At 30.8% G+C, this 24016-nt stretch overlaps 1 long non-coding RNA gene and 6 other non-coding genes across 7 annotated transcripts in view; all 7 read left to right on the top strand.

Annotated features, from left to right (window-relative positions):
* Positions 1 to 3232: 3232 nt before the first annotated feature.
* Positions 3233 to 24016, top strand: part of LOC132939120 (uncharacterized) — a 55887-nt gene continuing 35103 nt past the window's right edge. The window contains exon 1 of the long non-coding RNA XR_009663956.1: positions 3233 to 3463. This is a non-coding gene — a long non-coding RNA (uncharacterized LOC132939120). The remainder of the gene's footprint in view (positions 3464 to 24016) is intronic.
* Positions 10020 to 10091, top strand: Trnap-ugg (transfer RNA proline (anticodon UGG)). The gene has a single exon. It is a non-coding gene; the product is annotated as a tRNA-Pro (tRNA).
* Positions 10222 to 10293, top strand: Trnap-ugg (transfer RNA proline (anticodon UGG)). The gene has a single exon. It is a non-coding gene; the product is annotated as a tRNA-Pro (tRNA).
* Trnap-ugg (transfer RNA proline (anticodon UGG)) lies at positions 10451 to 10522 on the top strand. Its single transcript has one exon. It is a non-coding gene; the product is annotated as a tRNA-Pro (tRNA).
* Positions 10690 to 10761, top strand: Trnap-ugg (transfer RNA proline (anticodon UGG)). Its single transcript has one exon. It is a non-coding gene; the product is annotated as a tRNA-Pro (tRNA).
* Positions 10909 to 10980, top strand: Trnap-ugg (transfer RNA proline (anticodon UGG)). Its single transcript has one exon. It is a non-coding gene; the product is annotated as a tRNA-Pro (tRNA).
* Trnap-ugg (transfer RNA proline (anticodon UGG)) lies at positions 11123 to 11194 on the top strand. Its single transcript has one exon. It is a non-coding gene; the product is annotated as a tRNA-Pro (tRNA).

The raw sequence follows: 24016 nt of genomic DNA, 5'->3' as shown, positions 1-24016 counted from the left end.
TTTTTATTTTATTATTCTACAGAATAATACTTAGAATACTTTAAACATTTTTTTTTCGTAAATGTTACCTCTTTGTGAAACATGAGCACATCTGTCTCATTTAATCTCATTGTCAATAAGACGGTATTTGGAACTGTACGTGATTTCCTTTTTAAAATGACAATTTTTACTTTTTTAATTTACCAATTAATATAATTTGTTAATTTCTTGTTTGATTGAGTATTTTAGTTGATAGCACAATAAAATAGCATAAAAAAATACGGTAGAAAGTTGAAAAGTTTTGAAGATACATCAGCAAAAGTGCAGTAGGTTTTGTTCAAAAAAAAGTTGAAATGCCCTTAACTAAAAAAATAAATAAGTTAGACCGGGTTTTTTTCATAACTTAAGGTATACTCTTTACGGGACACAGTGTATAAGAATATGGTTATTATTAAATAGTTCATGTTCATCACCTTGATTGTCGTGGACTTCTATAATAATAAAATCTACTTATCATACAAAAAAATATTACATACCTAGTAATATGTACATTGTACATTTCATTATATAGGTACAAAATATTTGTTACGTTCTTTTGACACGGAATCGTTATATTAATATAACATATTATTATTCAAACAAGTTGATCTAATAAATTAATTATGCAGCATACACGTATACTAGGTACCTACGCGAAGAAAGTATAAAATAGGCTGTACAATTGTTTTTTGATCGAGTACTATAAAGTGAAATTCCGTAATAATAATATTTTTTGATAATATAAACAGTTTAAAAATTAAATTATATTATTACATCCATCACATTTATTGTGAAACACTGTAGCTATTGCAGTCCAGTAATAAAATCTGTGACTACCAGAAATACTCTTTCGTCAATTTTTTCTGTAATTTAAACAACGCAGTTACCATCTGCAAGTTTGGTTGTACCTATATTAGTATATAATTTATATATAATAATCCATCGATAGTGACTCGTGGGACTCAGTGTTTCACGAAATACCGGCAAAGAGCAGTGTATATAAAATACTCGAGTCTTTCAATTCAGGTCAAGGGTGTAAAGAAAATAAATCTTAAAAAATGTGCGAAACATAATCATTTAACGAACGGTGGATGGAGACGAAAGGAGGAGTGCTTTTGTGTTTATTATTATTACTCGTAGTGTTTTTTTTTATCGCGTGCCACTGCACTAAAGACCGAGCGCGACGTCGGTAAGGGGAGTGTTGAACTTTTCTGCGTTCTTTTTATTTTAATTATGACCTTGACTCATATTTCCCTCAAGGCCAAATGTTTTAACTACCCTCGCCACGAGGAAAAGTTTCTTACTTTTTTTTTTATTATTATTATTATTCTATTGCACCTCGCTCCTCACCCCACCGCGACGCCGACGCCGCTGCCGCCTTCTTTGTTATTGCTGTTAAAAGAAGTAATTTATCCATCCCTCCCTCAGCCAGCGGTGTCTGGATTTAATTTGCATGCAACAAGTGCCATAAATATTTATCGTCGATTAAAAAAAAAAAAGAAAACGAAAACGAAAGAAGAAAACAAAAACAAAAACAACAGATTAAAAACATTCCAGACGTTGCATTTTTTACGGCAACTGTACGTAATAAGAATATAACAGCTGTTTTCTGGTTTTTCTTTAACACATATTTTCACCTTTAATTGCCGATAGGTCAAAACGTTTCGAATTGTTCACCTATGTAACCGTAGTACTATTTAAACCTAATCTTCATTATCATAAGTTTGAATCTATCTCAATTATGCAGAATTCTTATGCATTTGTTATACAGTACTACGTCTACAATAGAACTATAATAATTACAATTATAATTTTGTTTATACTTCAACTTTCGATTAAAGGACATCACAACACTTAATTTATTTTTTATTTTTTATTTTATTGGTGTATTATTGTAGTCAAAATAATAAAAAACATTTTGGCAAAAATCGTTAAACATATAAAAAAATGATTATTCAATCACTAACAATTTAATGAATCAATAGTGAGCTAATGATTCCTTAAACATGAAAAAATGGCCATTATTGGTCCATTATTTATCTTTAATGAACCATTAAATTAATGTTTTTTTTATGCAATTAGAAATGTGAAATACTGCAAATGTATATTGTGTGTACTAGTATGTCGTGTTATATAGCACGAGTCATCTAACATTCTTGTACATTAGTTTGAAAAGTCGAGGTATAAAAAGTATAAAAATGTTAGAAAAAAAAAATAAATTATAAATAAGAAAAAAGGAATGAAATGCAAACAAAATACATTTAATGTATATTATATTTGTTTATACTCGTTGAGCGGGAATTATAGTATGTTTATACAATTTTTCACTAGTTACTTATTTACTTATTTTTAATAAATAATAATACATTTTTAATCATAAAAACATAAACCGTACAACCAATATTTTAAACCATATAAAATTATATGTATAAAATTATATTGCCAGCCCTATGTCTGAAAAATGGAAGGAAAATATTGATTTTCCAAAATATTCCTCAACACAATTTACGTATGAATAAAAATTACTTAGACCACAATTATTTATTTACCTACATAATATATAAAATATTATATCATTATATACACAAAACAAGCCCAGGCTACAATAACATTATTTTACTCAATACGCTACGACACCATGATAAATCATAAAGCCGTTGTACGCTGTACTTACACATTATATACATAATCGTAATGCAACTAACTTGTCTTATGATACATATTATATAGCCATATAGGTATAAACATTGATATGCAGTAATAATAATATAATATATATGTTTTCGTGTCGTTCGCATAATATTATATTTTAATAGTATAATACACAGCACAGTTTTAGGTATTAATAATGTATATTATGATATAGCTATATTATAAGCTCGGAAGCGCCGATTTCGACGAATCGGTAATATATATTATAATATATTATATTGTATAATATGCGAGTGTGGGTTCGTCGATCCAGGTGCACCCGTATATTATAACGACGACAGTACCTACCTACATAACATTACACGCGTAGTATAATAATAATAATATAATATAATATGCGTGCCTACCTATGTTTAATAATAATAAAAAGGGTATGCAAATTTATGCGCTCCTCGGTCCTGGGAGGCTGTGTTCGGCATTCGACGTGCCTTCTCGCGGGGAACCGGTAGCGAGGCGCGTGTATATAATATTATAATATATACAATATAATATATAGGGTATAGGAGGGCGCCGCGAACGGGTGTCGTGTGACGGGGGTCGAGGGGACACAGTGTGAAATAGAGTGTGAGTGAGAGAGTGAGAGAGAGGAAAAAAAGGCAAATTTAGATCGACGTGGTTCAAAAAACACCGCCGAAAGGGTTAAACGCACCACAGAAGAGCTCATATTTAAATATTACTAGTCGACGGTGGAGGACACACGGAACGCGCGCGCAAAACTGCACTCATACCGCGGGTGAGTACTCTAACATAGAATATTATATTTTTGTTATTATTGTGGCATATACGCCCGAAGACGTATATATAATAATGTGATTGTTGTTATTTTATTATATTATTTTGTTATTTTTACCGTAAAACGCCCCAAACCAGTTTGGGGCACGCGCGTCATAACACACTCGTATATGCGCCGCGCACACGCAGTAGTTCATCCCGTTTTGGGGGAAGTTTCGCCCTCGCCAACCCTTGACCTCTCAGTTATTCCTCCGCCCACAATCGGTGGCGGCTTGTCCAAATATATCATCAATAATTATATTGTATTATACATCACCACGCCATAATGGAATACTAACAGTAAGTATATACCTACCCAATGTACAATAATATGATTAACTGTACTGAAAAACGATGGGCTAAAATTTTTATCGAACTTTATAGGTACCTATATTAATTTTTTTTATATATAAATATTAATAATTTCCACGATGCAATTAATAGTAAAGTTTAATATAACAATTTATTAATATTATATGCGTAAGGATAACGTTATCACGGCAAATATTTCTTTCAACGGCGTATGTTGAATTTTTAGTTGCTGCGATTGATAAATTATATAAGTGTAGGTGCTTAGTATTATTTTATTAGACGTGCATGTGTATAATATTATGTTACATAAATAATTAATATTATATACTATATAATTATATATTCGAGCTATAAATTGGCATAGGAAATCAATTTTTTAAATAAATTGTTACAAACATTTTTTAAAGCTGACAAAATATGATAATTATATATAAGTCTAAAGTCGATAGTTTAAGTTCTCAAGCTTAATTTGTATGAACGTCAGATACACGAATTAAATACTGTATAAAAATAAAAAATTAATATTTTAAGATTCACTATATATAGGTACTTTTAATCAGATTTACATAATTACCTACATAATATAATGTAGGTACTATTATAAGGCTATAAACGTATAATTTACAGAAAACCTCCGTGAATATTAAATGTATTGTTTTTAGGGTTGGATTTATACGATTTAATTAGAAAGTATAACTGAAACAGATTTGATGCCTTACACGAGAAACCATACAAAATGCATAGTTAAAATGCCGTTTGCAATTTAAGTATTAATAAATAAATTTAAAATTTACCTCATAATTTCGCTGTTTGCTGTTTGCATCATATTTGTTTAAAATATATTCGTATAAATATTAAATATATCTATTTTCTCATTGATCTCAATATATATTTCATAACTTTTTAATTAAAACTTTGTTTTACATAGGTATACGAATATTTTTTCTTGTGTGTCGATTATTTTCATAATTAAAGATATAGTATGTTTTTATTTATGAAGCATAATAATATACTCAATAATTGTATTAACTACTCAAATATAATATTATATTGGTGTCTGGTGATCCATTGATAAATATCGTTAAAATTATTAAATTTATAGATTTTATAAATATTATTATTTTGAACAAATTTCAAATATCCAAATACCTGGTATTTTTCCTACCTCCTAAGCTTCTAGTATAAGTAAAATAAATATATTTGTTTTATTTTTTGTGATTTAATACCAAAAATAGAATAATACAATTGAAATTATTTTAGATGTTTATGACGTAGATAATTATTTTAGTAATATAGTATCAAATAACTCTTAGGGCCGTTATTACAATGTCCGGTAAACTGTCAGTTTACGTTAACCGGACTGATAACAGATTTTATTACCGGCGAAATTCGGCCGGTTAAGTATCGGTTAAAATTACTTATAGGTAGTAAATAGTAAACGATTTACGTTGCAAAACCAGTTTTTACCGTAGCCGCCTGGCGTGCTCTTAATTCTGAATAGAGTATACTAGTATTTATAATCAATGCCCAATGGTATCACGTAAGTACTTGAAAAATTGTTTATCGTCGACAATGACCGATGATGGTACATAATATAGCTACAGCCTATAGTCTATAACAGCGGTTTTCAAACTTTTATTAAACACAGCACACCTTGAACAATTTTCACGGCACTGAACTTTTTTTATTCCACTAAATAATTAAATGAACAAAATTGTTTTGAATTATAATTATATTATATACATTTAATAAGAAATTTGTGCTTGATGGGCAAATGATAACAAATTTTTATAATTTTATTCTTGAGCGTATAGTTGACATATTTTTTCATGAGACCACGGCACACTTACTGAATGATCGCGGCACCCTGTTTGAAAACCACTGGCCTATAACATAGCATAAATAGTATAATAATATTATTTTGCTTTCGTCATTTAATAATTAAATAATAAAATAATAATATAATAATAATATTTAATAATATTTAATAATTATTATTAACAAAAATTATAATACTCTTTTGTAATGAACTACGAAAATAATCTTGATACAGCCTACAAAAGGTCAAAGGGCAACTCACGTAACTTACTGCGAGACACTCGACGTGTTAGTGACAAACATAGAGCAGTTATATTTATATATTATTATTTTGTTCAACTTCAACATACATCGCTTCGTCAGATATTTACTATTGTCTATTTGAATTACCAACATAAAATAAATATTTTAGACCATGGATTACGGAATATGTGTACAATATTTTAATATCTTGACTTGATTATACGTCCGTATGTCTCCGATAGTGATACACGCATAATGTAGCGCACATAATAATACACTTTACAATTAGATATGTTAAGCGCGTCTCTTTACCTACTCCAAAGTTAATATTAAAAAAATAAATGTTATTATGTATCGAACCAAATTTCACATTTATCCATGGACAACATTATTGTCTATGTTAGAATCATTAAAATCATTCTTATCTGAATTTTAAAAACAAGACTGATACTTGATAGCCTGCAGTAATATTTTTTTTTCACAGGCAATTATACTTACAAAAACTATACTAAATATATCGTATATGTCTGTATCATGTGGTATATTGTTTGTACCTATGTAGGTAAATTAGAACTAGTTATTTTATTAGTTTATAAATACAAATTTAAATTTCTTACAAAACCCTAAAGTTATAAAATTATACAAAAATAAGTTAGTCCGTTCGAAAATAAAATAAATATGGGGCACCACAAAATTCCCACCGGGCCCCGAAATCTATTGTGCCGGCACGGCATATTTTATAATACATAGATATTAATCTATTATACCATATTATGTTATAAAAAAGTACAATTAATAGATACCCAACTCTTATTATTTTATTTTACTGAATATTTTTCTGTCACTAATTTAGAAAGTTAGTATACCTAATATGTAATAGGTATCTAACATAATATTGGAAAATATAATGATTAATACTATATTAGGTATATGGTGTAATTTGGTTTAATATTAAACCTTATACCTAACCGTAATTTTGTATTTTAATGAATTGAAATATTGAAGATCTAACCTTCAAAAAAATAATAGTTCATTAGATATGGTTCAACTGGATCTAATGAGTTGACAATGATTGTTGCGGTAATGAAGTAATGAACAAAAACATATAGGTCATTTACCGTTTTATTCGAATATGTAACTAAATCAAAATAAAAAATTTATTTTAAAAAATAAAACCATAGCACGATCTAACTAAAATTTTCAGCAGGATCAACCCTATGACCTACCGTTCCACGCTGACTATAAACTCTCTGCAAATAACGTATAGAAAGTGGAAACAGACAGGATCGAATAGTTCCTGAAAGAAAAACGTAGTTTTCATAACAAATTCATAAAACATTTGAATTGAATTTGAAAAAAAAACATTAGATACGAGTTTATCACATTAAGAAAATCGCATGCAGCTTATACATATTATATAATATTTTAATATTTAATATTAATTAAATGAAATTATAAATTCAACTAAATATTGAAAAATTTAATGGTAAAAAATATAAGATTTTGGGGTCTTAGAAAATAAATTATATTATATTATATTATATAGCTCTGTAGTCTATATACATTATAATATATAAATATGTTATACAGAGTGATTCACAAAGCATGGTCACTTCCATTTTTTATTTTATTTAATAATGAATTATTCAAATTCTGATTTTTAAGATTTTTAAGTTTAAACTTAATGGTTTTATTTTCAAATACTTAGATTTTTTACCTATACATAATTTAAAGAGTGCCCGAGCTGTGGAGAGAGAATTTATTTTTTAAATTATTATCACCCCTCTTCCTTATTAATTTTTAAGTAGGTAAATGATTTTTCTTAAATGTTGATATGTCTTAATTGAAATAGTAGTTATTGAGTTATTTAACTATACGTATAGGCTCTAACTAGGTAGTAACTAGGTACCTACTAAGAATAATGGTTCTTATAGACCATAATAAGTTTTGAAGATATTATGGGAGTTATACACTTATACCTATTGGTAATGAGTAGGGCCCGGAAGTTCATGCATTTGCATGTTTTTACTGAATGGACTAAAAAATTGCTAGATCAGCTACAAATTTGAATTATACTTAAACAAATCCAAATACAAAATTTTATTTTGCATATAATTGCATATTTTGTGGTTTTTTTATTTATTCGCATATTTTATAACTTTTTTGATATTAACTGCATATTAGAGTCAAATGTTTTGTAATTCACAAAATAAATTACTTCTGAATGTCCTATTGATAAAAAAATAAAACAATACCAAATTATTTATAGTTGTATTGGTGGCGCGGCGCACGGCGGCGGCCCGATAACGGGTATTCCACAATATATTTTCAATTAAATATATTTATTTTTAGAAAAGTGCTGATATTTTCTGTTATTGGGATTATTACAATAACACGATTATAGAATGCAGTCAGTTCGTTATTTCTCGTTGGTATTGTTTGACGTCTTCCGTAGTTCCGCGAGTGAATATTGAGTGTCCGCCTTTTTAGATTAACTTGTGTTAAAATGCCGAAAGTAAAAACATCAGTTACCGTTATTAGTAAAAATTACGTTACTGAATTCGGTGAACATGATGCGCTAGCCATTGGAAAAGTTAAAAAAATTATGTCAGAAGCAGATTTAGAATCTAATTTAGCTTTTATTTATACAAATTATGGATTTCTAACTACGGCTATTACATGTTTAGAAACTCAGGGAACTCTTTTAACTGACGCAATAAAAACAGTGGAGAATGTAGAAAATAAATTAAATACAATAAAATGTTCCAAAGGCATTACAATTTATAAAAAATTTGAAGAAGTTATTGCGAAGAATCTGGGCTTCAAAATACTAACCAAAATTTCAAAAGTTATGCTGGGAGAAGAAATCACAATGGATAATTTACCTGAAGATATTTCTTGTGATGATCTACTATATTTCAAATACGCACCAATTTCTTCGGTTGACGTGGAGCGGAGCTTTTCGGTATACAAAAATATGTTGGCAGATAACCGGCGGTCATTTAAATTTGAAAATTTATCAAAGTCGTTGATTGTGAATTGCAATATTTAAAAATGTATATTAATTATTAATTAATAATATTTTTAATTACCTGTCAAAGAAATTTGAATAAAAATCGTAGTAGTATAATAATGTTTTTTTTCCTTATATTTATAAATTTAAAAAAAATAAGGGCATATTTAAGCGCATATATCACGATTTTTAAGCGCATAAGTGCATGCATATTTCGGTAGTTTTTAGTGCATAAACTTCCGGGCCCTAGTAATGAGTAATGACTAATGATGATTTGTAAATATTATACAGTAATTACTAATTACTTATCAATATTTATCTATAAACAAATGTTTTAAACATTTTCGGAGTTTAATAATGATTAATAACTAGATTAAAATCACGGCTAAATTAATTAGTACCTATATCTATTATAGCCGTGGACCGTGGTTAATATATATATTATTACAAATTACATATACCTATTTTGTAGTTTTGTAAGACCAATGCACGGTCATAACTCATAAGTCATAATCCATCACTATTATCTATGTAAAATAATATTATACATTTTATTATTTTAATAATTCGAAATTTGATTTAGTTAGGTACATCAACGTTTTCATAAAAATCATCAGCTGCATCATATCTAATATTATGTCGCAGTAAAAAAAATCGTATCGTTACAGGACCCTCCTTAAACGTTGTAAAATTGTCAAGCATTTGAAAATATGGTCCTTAAATAAACCTTATTAGAGATTACTGCAAAAAAAAAAAAAAACGAAATTTGAATAAATTCATTATTATAAAAGAAAACGCGGGGATGCTAAAGCTTGGTTTAGGTATAATGTATACCCATAGTTGTAAAAGAATGATTAGTATTGAGAATTAAAAATTAAAATATAATAGTGAGAAACATATTCTAAAAATCACCTTCACGTATTCGATGGAACGACGTTATAGCAGCAGTGGCGACGTGACGTCACTACATCAGTGGCGGTGAACGCGGGGCCAACGTCAGTGATAGTCGTAGGAGATACAGGAGTGGGGATCCTCGATAATTATAAGAATTGGTCGATCACGTAGATTGAAACCGTGAAAGTATATTTGTATAGACCTTAAAAAGAGTACGAACAACACTTATATTCATGGCGGCCTGTTGGTCTAGGGGTATGATTCTCGCTTTGGGTGCGAGAGGTCCCGGGTTCAAATCCCGGACAGGCCCGAATCATTTTTTGCACTTTTTTCCAACGTTTTTTATTTCACGTTCAACTCGCGACCGATCTGGTTTGTAGGTCGACACACTCGACACACGCCTTTCTAAATGGTGAACGTTTTTTAGTCTTAAACACGGCGGCCTGTTGGTCTAGGGGTATGATTCTCGCTTTGGGTGCGAGAGGTCCCGGGTTCAAATCCCGGACAGGCCCAACAAACTTTTGATTGTTACTATTTTTTTTTTTACTTTTTTTTTTGTCGATTAACCGGTTCATCCAAGACCGCGCTCGCGAGTGAAAGGAAATGGAAAGCTGCCAACAACCGATCGTACGGATTAAATCACGAACAATCACGTGATACTATCATGGCGGCCTGTTGGTCTAGGGGTATGATTCTCGCTTTGGGTGCGAGAGGTCCCGGGTTCAAATCCCGGACAGGCCCGAAATTTTTTTTTGCGATTTTTTTTTTTTTTATATCGTTACCTTTTACCATTGCTAATAATTATACTACTCAATACTTTTACTATAAAACGTGTTTCTTTCTTGTTTTTGCTTCGGTCACGCGCGTCTGTGACTAAACGACGATCGTTCGAGACTCTCTTTCACCGCGGCCTGTTGGTCTAGGGGTATGATTCTCGCTTTGGGTGCGAGAGGTCCCGGGTTCAAATCCCGGACAGGCCCAAAATCAACTTTTTTTTGCAAATAAAAATTTTTTTTTTGCAATTTTAAATGTTTTCACTTTTTACAACAAGACGTGTTTTTTTGTTTACTCCTCGGTCACGCGCGTCTGTGACTAAACGACGATCGTTCGAGACTCTCTTTCACCGTGGCCTGTTGGTCTAGGGGTATGATTCTCGCTTTGGGTGCGAGAGGTCCCGGGTTCAAATCCCGGACAGGCCCAGAACCAAATTTTTTTATTTTTTTTTCGAATTTTTTTTTTATCCACGCATTCTCTTTTATCCAGTAACGCGTGTTAGTGGGAGAAATTCTGCAGAAGTCTGACTACTGTAAAGTGTGACCATTTACAACATTCACATACCGCGGCCTGTTGGTCTAGGGGTATGATTCTCGCTTTGGGTGCGAGAGGTCCCGGGTTCAAATCCCGGACAGGCCCGTAAAACTAAATTTTTTCGAAAAATTTTCGTCCACGTCGTGTGTGGTCGTCATTGTCCTTACGCGTGTACAATACAGATTAAAATATTATTTAAATATAATTATACTATTAGCTTTTTTTCACTTTTTTTTTTGACGACTTGCAACAGCACGTCATATACATTATACCGTATACTGGTTTATACCAGGTACACATATATATATACACCATCGTCCACTTGTATATATTACCTATGCAAATTGAATAAACGCCGACGCGCAAAAACCACCCACTAATACACTGCATAGCAGTTTGCATGTGACGGCCAACTACTATAATATATATAAATAAATATATTAGGTATAATATACATCATGAGCAACATACATTTCATATACACGACTACCCAAGCGTATATAGTATATATATAGTACTTAAATATATATATTATGTTTATTGCGTGCGTCTACTGTGTGTGTTATAATATATGTATATATATTATATATATATAGCGTGACGGGACAAAAACAATATAGAAATTCCATGTTTGCGCTCGGAACTAATTTACGAAATACCCCTAAGGGTTTCCAGGGCGTGTATATTTATTTATATATGTGTTGGATGCATAAGTGTGTGTGTGTGTGTGTTATAAACTGCTGTGCGAGGCCGCCCTTAGTGGCGGCCCGGCGACGCACATCAAAGGCACCCTTTAACCCTTTCCCGCCTGTGTATATGATGTATATATACGCACGGAAGCCGTTCCTTAAATCTAAGGAGTTACCCCGTCGCAATTAATTTCATGCGAATCGTATGCATTGTAGCACAATATATTATAATATATTATATGTAATGTATTGTATATATCGCTGCAGTATGGCCTAGGGCTGCGATACCTGCATTCATGAGCCAGGTTCATAATTATAAATAGGTGTAAATCAGACGTAGGTGTGTATAATAATCGAATATATATTATTATCATTTTGCTTAACGTGCGTATCATAATAATATATTAACGTATTATATTATTATTAAAATGATTTACTTTTTTACAAAAGTTCTAAAATTACGATGCCGATTCAGTAAAATATTTAAATAAAATATTGTAATTATAAATATTTTTATAATTTAATAAAACAAAATAATCAATAATCACGCATACCGCCAAATTAATTGGTAGTCATGAACTCATGAATGGTAACATATCATATGATAACACATAATATAGGTACTACTAAAACCAATAACATTGTATTTATTATTAAATATTCTTATAATTATAATAATACACAATAAAATAAAATAAATTTATATGAAAAAAAATATATAAAACAACATAGAACATTAATAATAAGAATATTATATGCCCAAAATATGTTTGTTATAACTTATGACATAACATTACTTTACGATAGCATAAGTAGGTATATTAGGTATATTCTTAATTATTATATCGAGTATATTATTCATCCAATAAAAAATTTAAAAATATACAATTATTATCACTACTTCTTTTTTGATTTTTTACAATATGCATTCAACCGTTGCCTGCTTAAAATAAAATACATTTTTGTATATGATTCAGATATTTGTTAATATCTTATATCTAATTTATCTATGTTATATTCTTTTACCTCCTCACATTCTCACCTAGCTCGTGTATGAGTATATTAGTTTATTGTTTATATATAACAATAATATTATATTATATTTTGTTATTATGAATGATAATAATATGTCGTATATGTATTATATTTAACAATGTACATTGTACATACATAATATTCTGTGCACTATTCCCTTGTTTTATGTATTTATGATGGTATTTTATTTTTTTGCTGAAATGTGAATTTTCTCAGTTTAAATTTTAGACTCGTTTCTTTCAATGATTCATAGCCTTTGGGGCCTTTTACTCAAATAAAAAGTTACAAAGCTCATCTCCCCCCTCAGTTGTAACAATTTATTTTCGTATAACCTTCTTGGACTAATTACTATTCATAAACAGGATATAATAATAGTACGTTTGGATTGTTCTAATGAAACGTGTCATAAAATAATATTATTCCAAATCTTGTACATCAAGTGTATACCCATTTTTTAAAAATAAATTAGACGTATCTATAAAATATAATATACTTATTCTGTAATTAGAGGCATCTGCAATAGTAATGAAATAATTTATTAATCTTGTACCAATGATGGACAAACAATTATAATTTATCAATCGTAGGTATACACTGCATTAAATAAAACAAAATGTGTTGTTTTCAGTACTATTAGGTATAATAATATGTTTCTTATTAATAAAAACGTATATTTTGATTTTATCTTGTCCTAGGAAAATAATAATTACCTAAACTCATTTTTTTCACATGTTTTGTGATATGGAGACCCATTGATACTGGCTACAAAAATACAAAATACAAGTAGGTATAATTATCATATTGTTTTTGTAGTTCATATTATAGTAAGTACATGTCCATATAGTTTGAAGCCTATTGTTTTGTGAAATATATACTATACTAATAAAATACATAATATCATTATGTCCAATTTCGTTATGCTGCCACGGAATAACATTCTACAGTTTGTATTTTGCATATATTTTATTATTTTAGCATAATATTATTTATATACACAATATATTCCTATATTATTTTACGTGTGTATTACCCCTAGGTATTAAAAATATATTATTTTTTTTCAATTTCATAACTCGTAATATCATTGTGTAACACAACTCACATTTGTAACAGAGAATAAATATTTACTTTTTTTTAATAAGGATAGGTAATATTCGCAGACGTATAATGTTTTGAAATATAACTTGCAGTCGTATTAATTCTTAACAAAACATAATATTATGGTGTTTGTATTTGATATGACACTAATGCAATTCAAATAATAAACAATTCCACCAAATCGTCCATGTTTCCGAAGGTCTTTTAAAATTAAAAAAAAATAAACAATTCTGCATATAAAAACCATTATAATTTAGAACAACACGTTTTTAAATGATAATATTATTAATATTTAATACTGAACGGTACAATAACTTGTTTTTGTAAAAGACCACTTAAACAATAATATTTTTCATTTCCATAAAGCTGTTTATTTAACTACTAAAAACTTGTTGTAATATGAAATAAATCTCGTAGTTAGCCGATATAGTATCAGCCAGGTCAGCAAACATAATATACTGTTCTATAATATGATAATATCATCATTATAGAACATAGTAATTTTACTACCTATATTACCTATATATAAATGTATTAAATAATGTTTCTGGAAAGCTGTGATTAAATATACAATCTACCTATTAGATATTTAATAAGATTGCTGTAAATTGATAATATGTACAAAAAAATATGTTTAAATAGTTTGATAAACTTTTATCTTACATTTATAAAAACTTATATTATGAATACCATAATAATATCAATTATTTCATTAAATTATAATATTTTGCATGGATTTCTCGCTGTAAATTACATAAAACGAAATTCTTCTATTCACGGACACGTTGCAATAATTATTAAAGTTTGACGATCGTTATAATTGGTTCCTGTCCCCTGGTGTAGGCTATATAGAAATATAGAATTCATATTTAATTTAAAATTTAAAACTTCCGAATAGCTGGAAAAACTTAAGTAAGTTTTAGTAAGTTATGGTAGCTTAAATTCAATCAATAAATAGTGTTATCACTTTTATAAGGGAAAATTATGATAACCACATGACGGACTTTAGAGTTAGAAATAAATTTATGACATCATCATTCATCGTGATCGTAATACAGACACAGGTAATAATAATATTAAGGATAGTAGTTTTAATGTTTTTTACCGATATACCTAGGTCTGCACACATTAACACGGTTACCACGGCAATAAAGTAAATACCGCTGTAATTAAATTTCATACTTGACATAGCTAACACAGTGAAGCGGAGTTCACAGCTACGTCATCTGTCATTGTGCCACGTGGCTTTTTATCTTATTCTGATTGGCAGTTGTAATTGCATGGTATATCATTCACTAACCATGATCTACCGAGAAATTTCCAGGGTTGGTCCGAGCTCAACTTTTGGGCACGATAGACAACGTATCTGAGAAGTGAGAACCCCCTTGCATAATTTCTAATTTCTTTACTGATCGTTATTATATTTTTGACGTATACAAATATATGCACACAATACACATTAATACGGTTACCGCGACAATAAAATAAATACCAATGTAATTAAATTTCATCACAATATGATAGTACAGCTTCTATATCTAACGTATAGATACGAGAACTCTATCTAATATTTTATTTCAGTGTACTTACTACCTAGGTTTGTAATGTAGGTACTGCTGCAGACCTGCAGTGTTCACTCATACCACCCCCTATACCGTATTATAATCTGTAGGTATTTATTCAAATAGACGTATTATTATTATTGTTGTTGTTGATTCCAATTCGCCAATTAACCGGTGCACCGCGGTGGACAATGGACAAGTATTATAATGTAGATGCCGGATGTCCGGCGCTCGTGCGCCATAAAATGACAATAAATATTTTCGTTGACCGACTTAATGTCTCGTGAATAATTCGTTGTTGTCGTCGGGTCGACGGTAAGGAAATGATTGTTATTAATGACTGACCACCGACACTGCCGCCGCCGCCGCGATGACCCCGTCGTCGTAGGCCGAGTGTTTATAATATATAAAATATTATACGATGGGGCGTTGTGTTGTGCACACGCGCAAAAAGGTTTCTAAAAAAAAGGGTTGACCGCACCCGGCCAAGGGCCAAGGGTCAAGGGTCACGCCTTGTGTGTGTATTATAGGCACCGGACCATTGACCATTAATAGGTATATGTATACAATATAATATTTTTATTATAATATTTTGTGTACCCACAGTATATATATATATATAAATGTACGTACCTATAAACTACTGCTGAAGCGGGGTGACGTGAAATTTATTGCTCCAGGACCGCGTGCGACACGTAGTGGCATGCAATTTTATAATATCGCTATTAGCGCGAGCGCATACACATAATAATATATTATATATGAATTGAATTAATGACGTAGTAGTAGGAACACACGCGTGCGAGCCCTGCTGCAGGAGCAGGACCCTCCGCGCTGGCGACGATACATTTGCGAGTATATTGTCACAGAGATCATATAATAATATTATAATATACGAAACCCTCTCGGGAAACAAATTTGAAACTACGTACATATCATGCTCGCGGGATGTGATACGCGCGTATAATATTACTGCATAGCTGCGTGACGAAAATGCGCCAATATCAGCTATATTATAATTAATAAAAGGCAATGTTTGTGCGTGTGTGTAAAATATCTGCAACCAATAATAATTGAACTCGTGGTTCAGAAATATGGTACATAGGTAAACCTATAATATATCTGATGATGGAGATGTGCATCTCATCGGAGCCAATTTTTTTAACTTTGAGTTTTAAAGAGGAGGCTCACAAAAAAAAGGATATTATTTTTCGATTGTGCATAAGGTTGACATTGTTTACGGAACACGAAATATTGATTGGATATAATTTTAGACTTGTAGTATTTATATTCGTGTTAAAAATCCTATTGCAGTTTACATAATATTATAATGGAGTTATTAAGCTGAATGTTGAAATCTACGGGCACGGTCGTGCAGGATCTGTTTGTATAGGCCTATAATATTATAATGAACGAGACGAACAGACAATAATAATAATAATAATATTATTCGACTTGAATAAAGTATACCCAGAATTGCTCAGAGTATTGTATGGACTTATCTATGCGCCGTGTTTAAGTCTGTTATACCTATGTATGATATACTATATTAGATAACATTTTCGACTAGTGGCCTGTATATATATATACAAATCGCTTCGCGCACAGTTCGGTTTTAGCTGTTGATTTATAATACAAAATATACATACTTATAATACATATCGGGGTTCAGAATCGTGAGTCTGTTATCGGTCTGTTCGCACTGCAAAAGTCGTAACTGACGCGAACACAGCTGGCAACGATTCGACGGTTGATTTCATATATACAGATGCAAATATTAGCGCGATGTTCGATCAATATGGGTAGTATTATGCAAATATTATTAAGCATTATATTCTATCAATATATATATATATATATATGTGTGTGTGTTATATAGACATTAAAAAACTGACATACAATAATTATTGATACTATAATTGAATCGGACTCGAACATTTCAAATAAAAATTATGTTTTGCCAAGTCACGTTGAAATTGAAACGTTGGATAACAAAAAAAAAATGGAGTAAAATTACACATTATTAATTTTGTATCGATTTCGGCAGAGAGTATTGTTCTATGTAAATAAATATAATATTATACAAAAGTTTTAATTTTAAATACAGTAGAAATCGTTTATAACGACCGTGAACTGCAGGAATTACATATCGGGTTTTATGACCTTAAAGAAAAGGGCCCATTAAATGTATAGGTAAGTTTTATATGTAAAATTGTATCGGTAGTTATAACTTTCGGTTATTATGACCTATTTTCCTTGGTCCCTTGATTGTCATTATATAAACGATTTCTACTGTATGTTATTTTGGACCATGTACATATTATAGCGTAATTATACTGCAGTAAAAGACTCGATTTTAATACAACTATATTATTTTTAAAAAAAAATCACATATAATATTATATATATAGGTTATTAAACGTAATATAAGGTATTATACATATTATTATGTTTATAAGGCATAGGGGATTTTTTTTTGTATTGTAAACCAGATAATATCTAGTTGGAAATACAAAACACGTTCAAATTATTCTTTTACAAATGTGTCTATACACAAATTGCAGTTTGAAACGTATCTTTTCAAAGACATTTTTCTGGATTACGCGACAAAAGAATCGCTCTGTAATAATATTACGCGTGATGCATAACTCGCGCGTATGGCGTTTTTCGGATATATGTGTACAGCATTTTCACCCCCGCAAGACAATCCGCTACCACCGCCAAACGCGCGGGCGGGTCCCGGACATTCGTCGGCTGCTGCTGTTGCCGGTGCCGGGGCGCGAGCGAGGGTGGTGACCATGGCGACGGCCGAACACTATGCGCGTATTTTGACCGCGGGGGATGGCAGCCCGCCATTTTATTTTCCACCACTTTCGCCATCGGTGCCACCGCCACCGCCGCCGACAACATATCCCATATATATATTATATTATAATACCTATATAGGTACATATGATCTCGTACGCACTGCACTTGCCCGAGGTCGTTTCGTGTTTAAAATATTGTAAATATCTGAGTCAATGTGATGGTCTATATATATACGTCATTATTGATACTTAATTGATTGCAAATTGCAACGCTTATAAGCTGGTTCCATACGAGTATACTGCAAGTGCACCGCTGCAGCACGCGGCAAAGACGCATTTACAGCACGACTTTAACGACGCCCAATGGTCAATTAATGTTCCAATTGCCACATAGCAATAATGACTTTTTAATTTTTTTAAGAAGTGTTTTCCTCGAGTAAAACGTAAATAATATTCGTGACCGATCTATTCACGAGAACTACAGTAGCTATCTCCTAAATTATTCCAATAATTATAATTGCTCACGTGGAATGATACAAATTCAAAATTAGATGTGCATACCATATTTGTCACCCACTTGAAAACTGCAATATTAGGGACATAGAGAGAGCAAAAAAAAATTATAATTTTATAGTTATTCAATACCTACTGCAGTTAACCACCAGCAAAAATAACTTGGCAATTTTTTATTCCTTGGTGGCTGTATAACGGATATTTCGACATTTTGAATATATCGATGAGCTCATGTGCGGCTATAAAAATAAAGTATATGATTTCAAATTTGTAGAACTTAACACGATTTACAATAATTGTTATACCTACTACCCTTGTTATATAATTATAAACGTAGGTATCGTCGCATCGACTTATACGAGTCGTGGTTGTACTATACCATACCGGACTTTCGAACTCGTCTTCTCTTATACACTCTGGACAGGGGGCACCCCTGCAGATCAAATGTATTATAAATTACAAGATTTAAAGTGTAAACATTACAATCTAAATTCTAATGATACATCATGATATCATAGTAATAATATGTGGCATTATTATATACTATATAATATGCATGCACGAGTGTATACATAACGGTATAATATTATATAATATAACATAATATGATCGTACACTCGACGTCGATGCGTTTCTCAAACGAACGGGTTGTTCGTCCGCCGACAATGATCGTCTTCTCCGGCATAGCTCGTGATTATTATTATTGTGACAGCCTCGTCGGCGCTACATCATCATCATTATTATTATTATTATACTTTTTCCGCGTTCAACACGTAGTTGTTGTTCCCACTTGCCGCTCGCGCTACTGCCTCCACAGCCATCGCCACCGCCGTCGCCGTTTGATGATGGCATTATTTCGCTCATCGCGCGTTGTTATTATTATTTATTTATTTATTTTTATATTATTTTTTTACTTTTCCTCTCTTATTCGTCTTATTCTTATTCTTCTTCAGTCTTCTTCATCTTTGCAGCCTAACTGTTGCACTCCGCGCCAACGCGTATAATTTAGCGTCCGAAATCTATTCACAAAAGTTCTTCACCCGCCACTCTGGAATATATACATAATATTTTCCTCGAGATAACTTTTCCTTTCGCTTTTCAACCTGCAGGCACCACGATAAATATACCTATACATTCGTATATATATGTATGTTATAATAAAGGCCACAACAACCGCGAGACTATATTTTATTATTTTAGTGTTGTTCGATTATTAAGCGCGTTTTATTCAATCCTCCCGTATAAAATATTATATACGCCGCTATTGAAGCGTGTGACTGATTTCGTTTTGCGACAAATACAATAATATAATTATTTATTGTGAGTCGTCCGGTACGAAGTTTTTGAATTCGCAACGAAAATAGCCATCACGCTGTAGCTGCTGCTGAGAAGGTAGAACGAGCTTGCACCATATTCATTTAAATACGATATTTACATTATTATTATTACTTATTATTTAATATTATGCGCGGAGTATAATGTACGGAAAATCGTCGTAAACTGTAGTACAATGAGATCTTATCAAAATTTCAAAACTGCAAAGATATGTGGCCATCAATTAGGGGACAGTATACCATAAAAGCCATACTAACTTACGCCACGCCGTGTGACGTGAATTAATTAAAATATCGTACGTGATGGAATTTTAGTGCGTTTAAAATCGCATTATATCATACATATATGGTAAAAACGACCGCCACCGGGTAACCGTGCTGCACAGACGAGGCTGTTAAAACTCTCTACACACATATATATATATATATAGCGATGATAACACGTGTATAGCGGCTAAAAACAATTACCGTACACTACAATATGTGAGGAATCTGCTATTAATTACGAGCAACGGGGTTGTAGCTCTCTGTCGCACTCACTCGCTCATTTGCTCCATCACCGTCACTCTCTCTCACACCCACTCCCACTCCTTCACACACTCTCTCTCACTCTTTTTCTCCGCGTATAATATTATTATGATGTCGTGGCGTAATAGCTGCGCAGGCATGAAAGGGCGGAAAAAAATAACGGTATATATATAATAATATATTGAGAGGATTTATAATAATATATTATGGCAAAAACAACGTTTCTGCAGCGAGTTCTCATAAATTATAAGTTCTATATTATATTATAATATTTTCGCATAAATAGTCACTCAGAACCACATATGATGGGCGTACGCCGCAGACTTTGGTCGGAGGGAATGCGTCTGATAAAATATACATGCCAAAATTGTCTGAATGCCCCTAAATAAAATATACATGCTCACATTATAGCCTTAGAAATATTTATGATAATCATTTATAACTGCTTCTTATAACTGCTATGTACCTAGAAAATAATAGGTTTTTAAGAATTTTATTTTTTTATATTGAAAATAAAACATTATATTTTTTAAAAAGGGTACAAATATAGTATGATTTCATAATTCTTGTCACATAACTAAGTCGTAGTTCTCATAGGTCATCTTATAAATTTTGCTATTTTTTTATAATGCATATATTATGTATTTCAACTTTTTGCTGTTCACGAGTTTAATAATTATACTTAATAGCATATTATATGATACGAGTGACCACTGAAATATATCTACTATCTAGTATGTAAACTTTATACATATTGTGTACAATAAATAGATCCACACATAATATATCTTATGACGAAAGTCGAAAAGTGATCATTGTTGTAGAGATTACGATTGCGATGACGGTAAATTTATCAATTTCAGTTTAAACCACTTCGTGCGCATTTCGTTATATATTTTTATTGTATAAGTATCAGTTATACGAATTTCTAGATTTGATCTGAAATTTCAACTTCATTTCGTTCTCTGCAGTGTGTGTTTTGATGAATTTATGGTTACTTTGAAATCCGTTTCAAGACTCAATTTACGTCGAAAAGGTATTTTGGGTTGCTTACTATACGCAGTCATAGCTATATTAATATATTATTATTATTATGATTGCACATCGCAGCACTTGAAACTCGACGATGGACTTGAGCGGGTAACACGATATAATTACACTGTATCGTATACCATATATAACGACGAATATAATATTATATTATTATTACCACATGAATTCTCATACGAATACCAAATTGAGTGGCACTGGTGTGGTATAATGTGTGTCTAAAGTCCTCGAAATGCGCGATCGATAATGTCGAAGTGACGACGATATACCTAACACACGGTGGATGTTTATCAAGTGCATAATATAATAAATTATGTATAAAATAGGGGTCCACCGTTTTATCATTTAATAGTAAAACAGGCCAATGGGAAAACGCTGTGGTCGTTTCATTATATTATAATATGATACATAGGTGTTTATATATTATCTAATATAAATGCGCTGTGTGGTGCTTGACGAGATTTATTATGGTGTACATTAAAACTATAATAATATTATAGGTATTATATTATTAATATCACTGAGCGAAAAGCGCTAAAACATATTTGATTAATTTTCAATACCTATTGGCGATTATATATATATATTCAGAGTAAAATCTGCAGTCAATAAATAGGTATAAAACAATTATACTATGTGTGCATAATATTTTTTATTTTTTATTAGGAATAAAGGCTTCGACTGCTGAGGTCATTAGCCTACAATTTTTACATTGGTTTAAATTGTATATATTGTTTTACATGGTATATAAAATGACTGTGGATAAGATTTATAAATTATATATCGGTACAATGGTACATATTTACATTTGAAATGTTTATTTACAATAGTATAGCATCTGTGTTGAGTTGATAAATACTACACGTGTATATTATTATGTGTAAATATACAATATAATGCAGATCGAATCTGAACATTATCCTGGTCAGAATATAATATCATTGTATAGTGTATACACCTTAGATCTTATACAATGAATCAATTGTGTACCTTATGATATACAATGTCATGTCATATAGATACCTGGTACATAATAGGTCCCTACTAAAATGAATCAAATACAATCCAAGTGAAGATAAACCAAGTCAGGGCTACCGAACAATTTTAAAAAAATTTCCATTTATTTTTGTTTTTCTTGATTATTTAAAAAAATATTGAGAATTTTCAATTTTGACCTCCTAAAAATATTAGCTAGATCCAATTTTCTTTCAAAAACCTCCATTGAAGTTTATGATCAGAGCATTTTTTTCTACTAAAAAAGTTGAGAAGTTGAAGTTGTACAAACATTTTCAAACACCCCACCTAAGCATCTGCAATTATTATACTGGACAAAATAAAAATAAAATTGTAATTAATTTTCAAGCCCCCCCTCCATTGAAAAATCCTGCGTACGCCACTGTCTACCATGTCATCAAAATATTCACTTCAAACTTAAATTCAATTACCAGTCCACAAATTTTCCTTCTTTCCTTCGTTCTAAATGCAGTGTTTATCGCTAAAGGTACCTACTTAGGACTAAGGATCCCTAGTCTATTCATGTTTAATATTTCCACGCTTATATAATTATCTTCATTATCAGCTCCTATAATATTCCTTCATTAGTTAAATTATCTAAATTTATAATATTTTATATTATTTATTAATATAAACCTACAATTGTAATCGTTGACAATGTTTTTATTTTCATACTTATATGATGTCCCAGGTTCTTATATTATAACGTAGTACGTCGGCTTAAAATAGAAATAACTAATAACAAAAAAAGAAATAATAATAGTTTTAACTTTTTACACAAAGAAAACTTTATGTTCTCACAACGAGCAAAACATAAATTAATTTTCTACACATTCACATCCCTGTAACTATATATTGTTATACATTTATACGCGATTAGGTGTTTTCTCTGGACGGGTTTTCGTCAATGAGTTGAGTCAGCAAATCGTTTATCATATATAATATACATTAAAGTATATTCTTTTTAAAAATAATTCATCATTGGAAACGAGCGTGTGTTATATTGTAACGACGATATTATTTGCAGCCGCCCGTGTGCATATATTATTATTTATTATACATACAAACCGACGTCTGCTGTAGGGCACCACCGTACGTCGTGCCTACCTATAATACGCATATAATAATAATATATTATAATATATGAAATTAATCGGTGTGGAAGACAAAAAAAGAAATTAATAAAATAAGACAATATAAAAATGGAACTACCTATGAATTCGTCCATTTCATCATGTAGAAACAATGTATAGATTATATACACCGGGTGTATACATATATATATATATATATATAC

Source organism: Metopolophium dirhodum, chromosome 2 (assembly GCF_019925205.1).
Source record: "Metopolophium dirhodum isolate CAU chromosome 2, ASM1992520v1, whole genome shotgun sequence".
Lineage (NCBI taxonomy): Eukaryota > Metazoa > Arthropoda > Insecta > Hemiptera > Aphididae > Metopolophium > Metopolophium dirhodum.
This window is presented reverse-complemented; position numbering and strand designations above follow the sequence as displayed.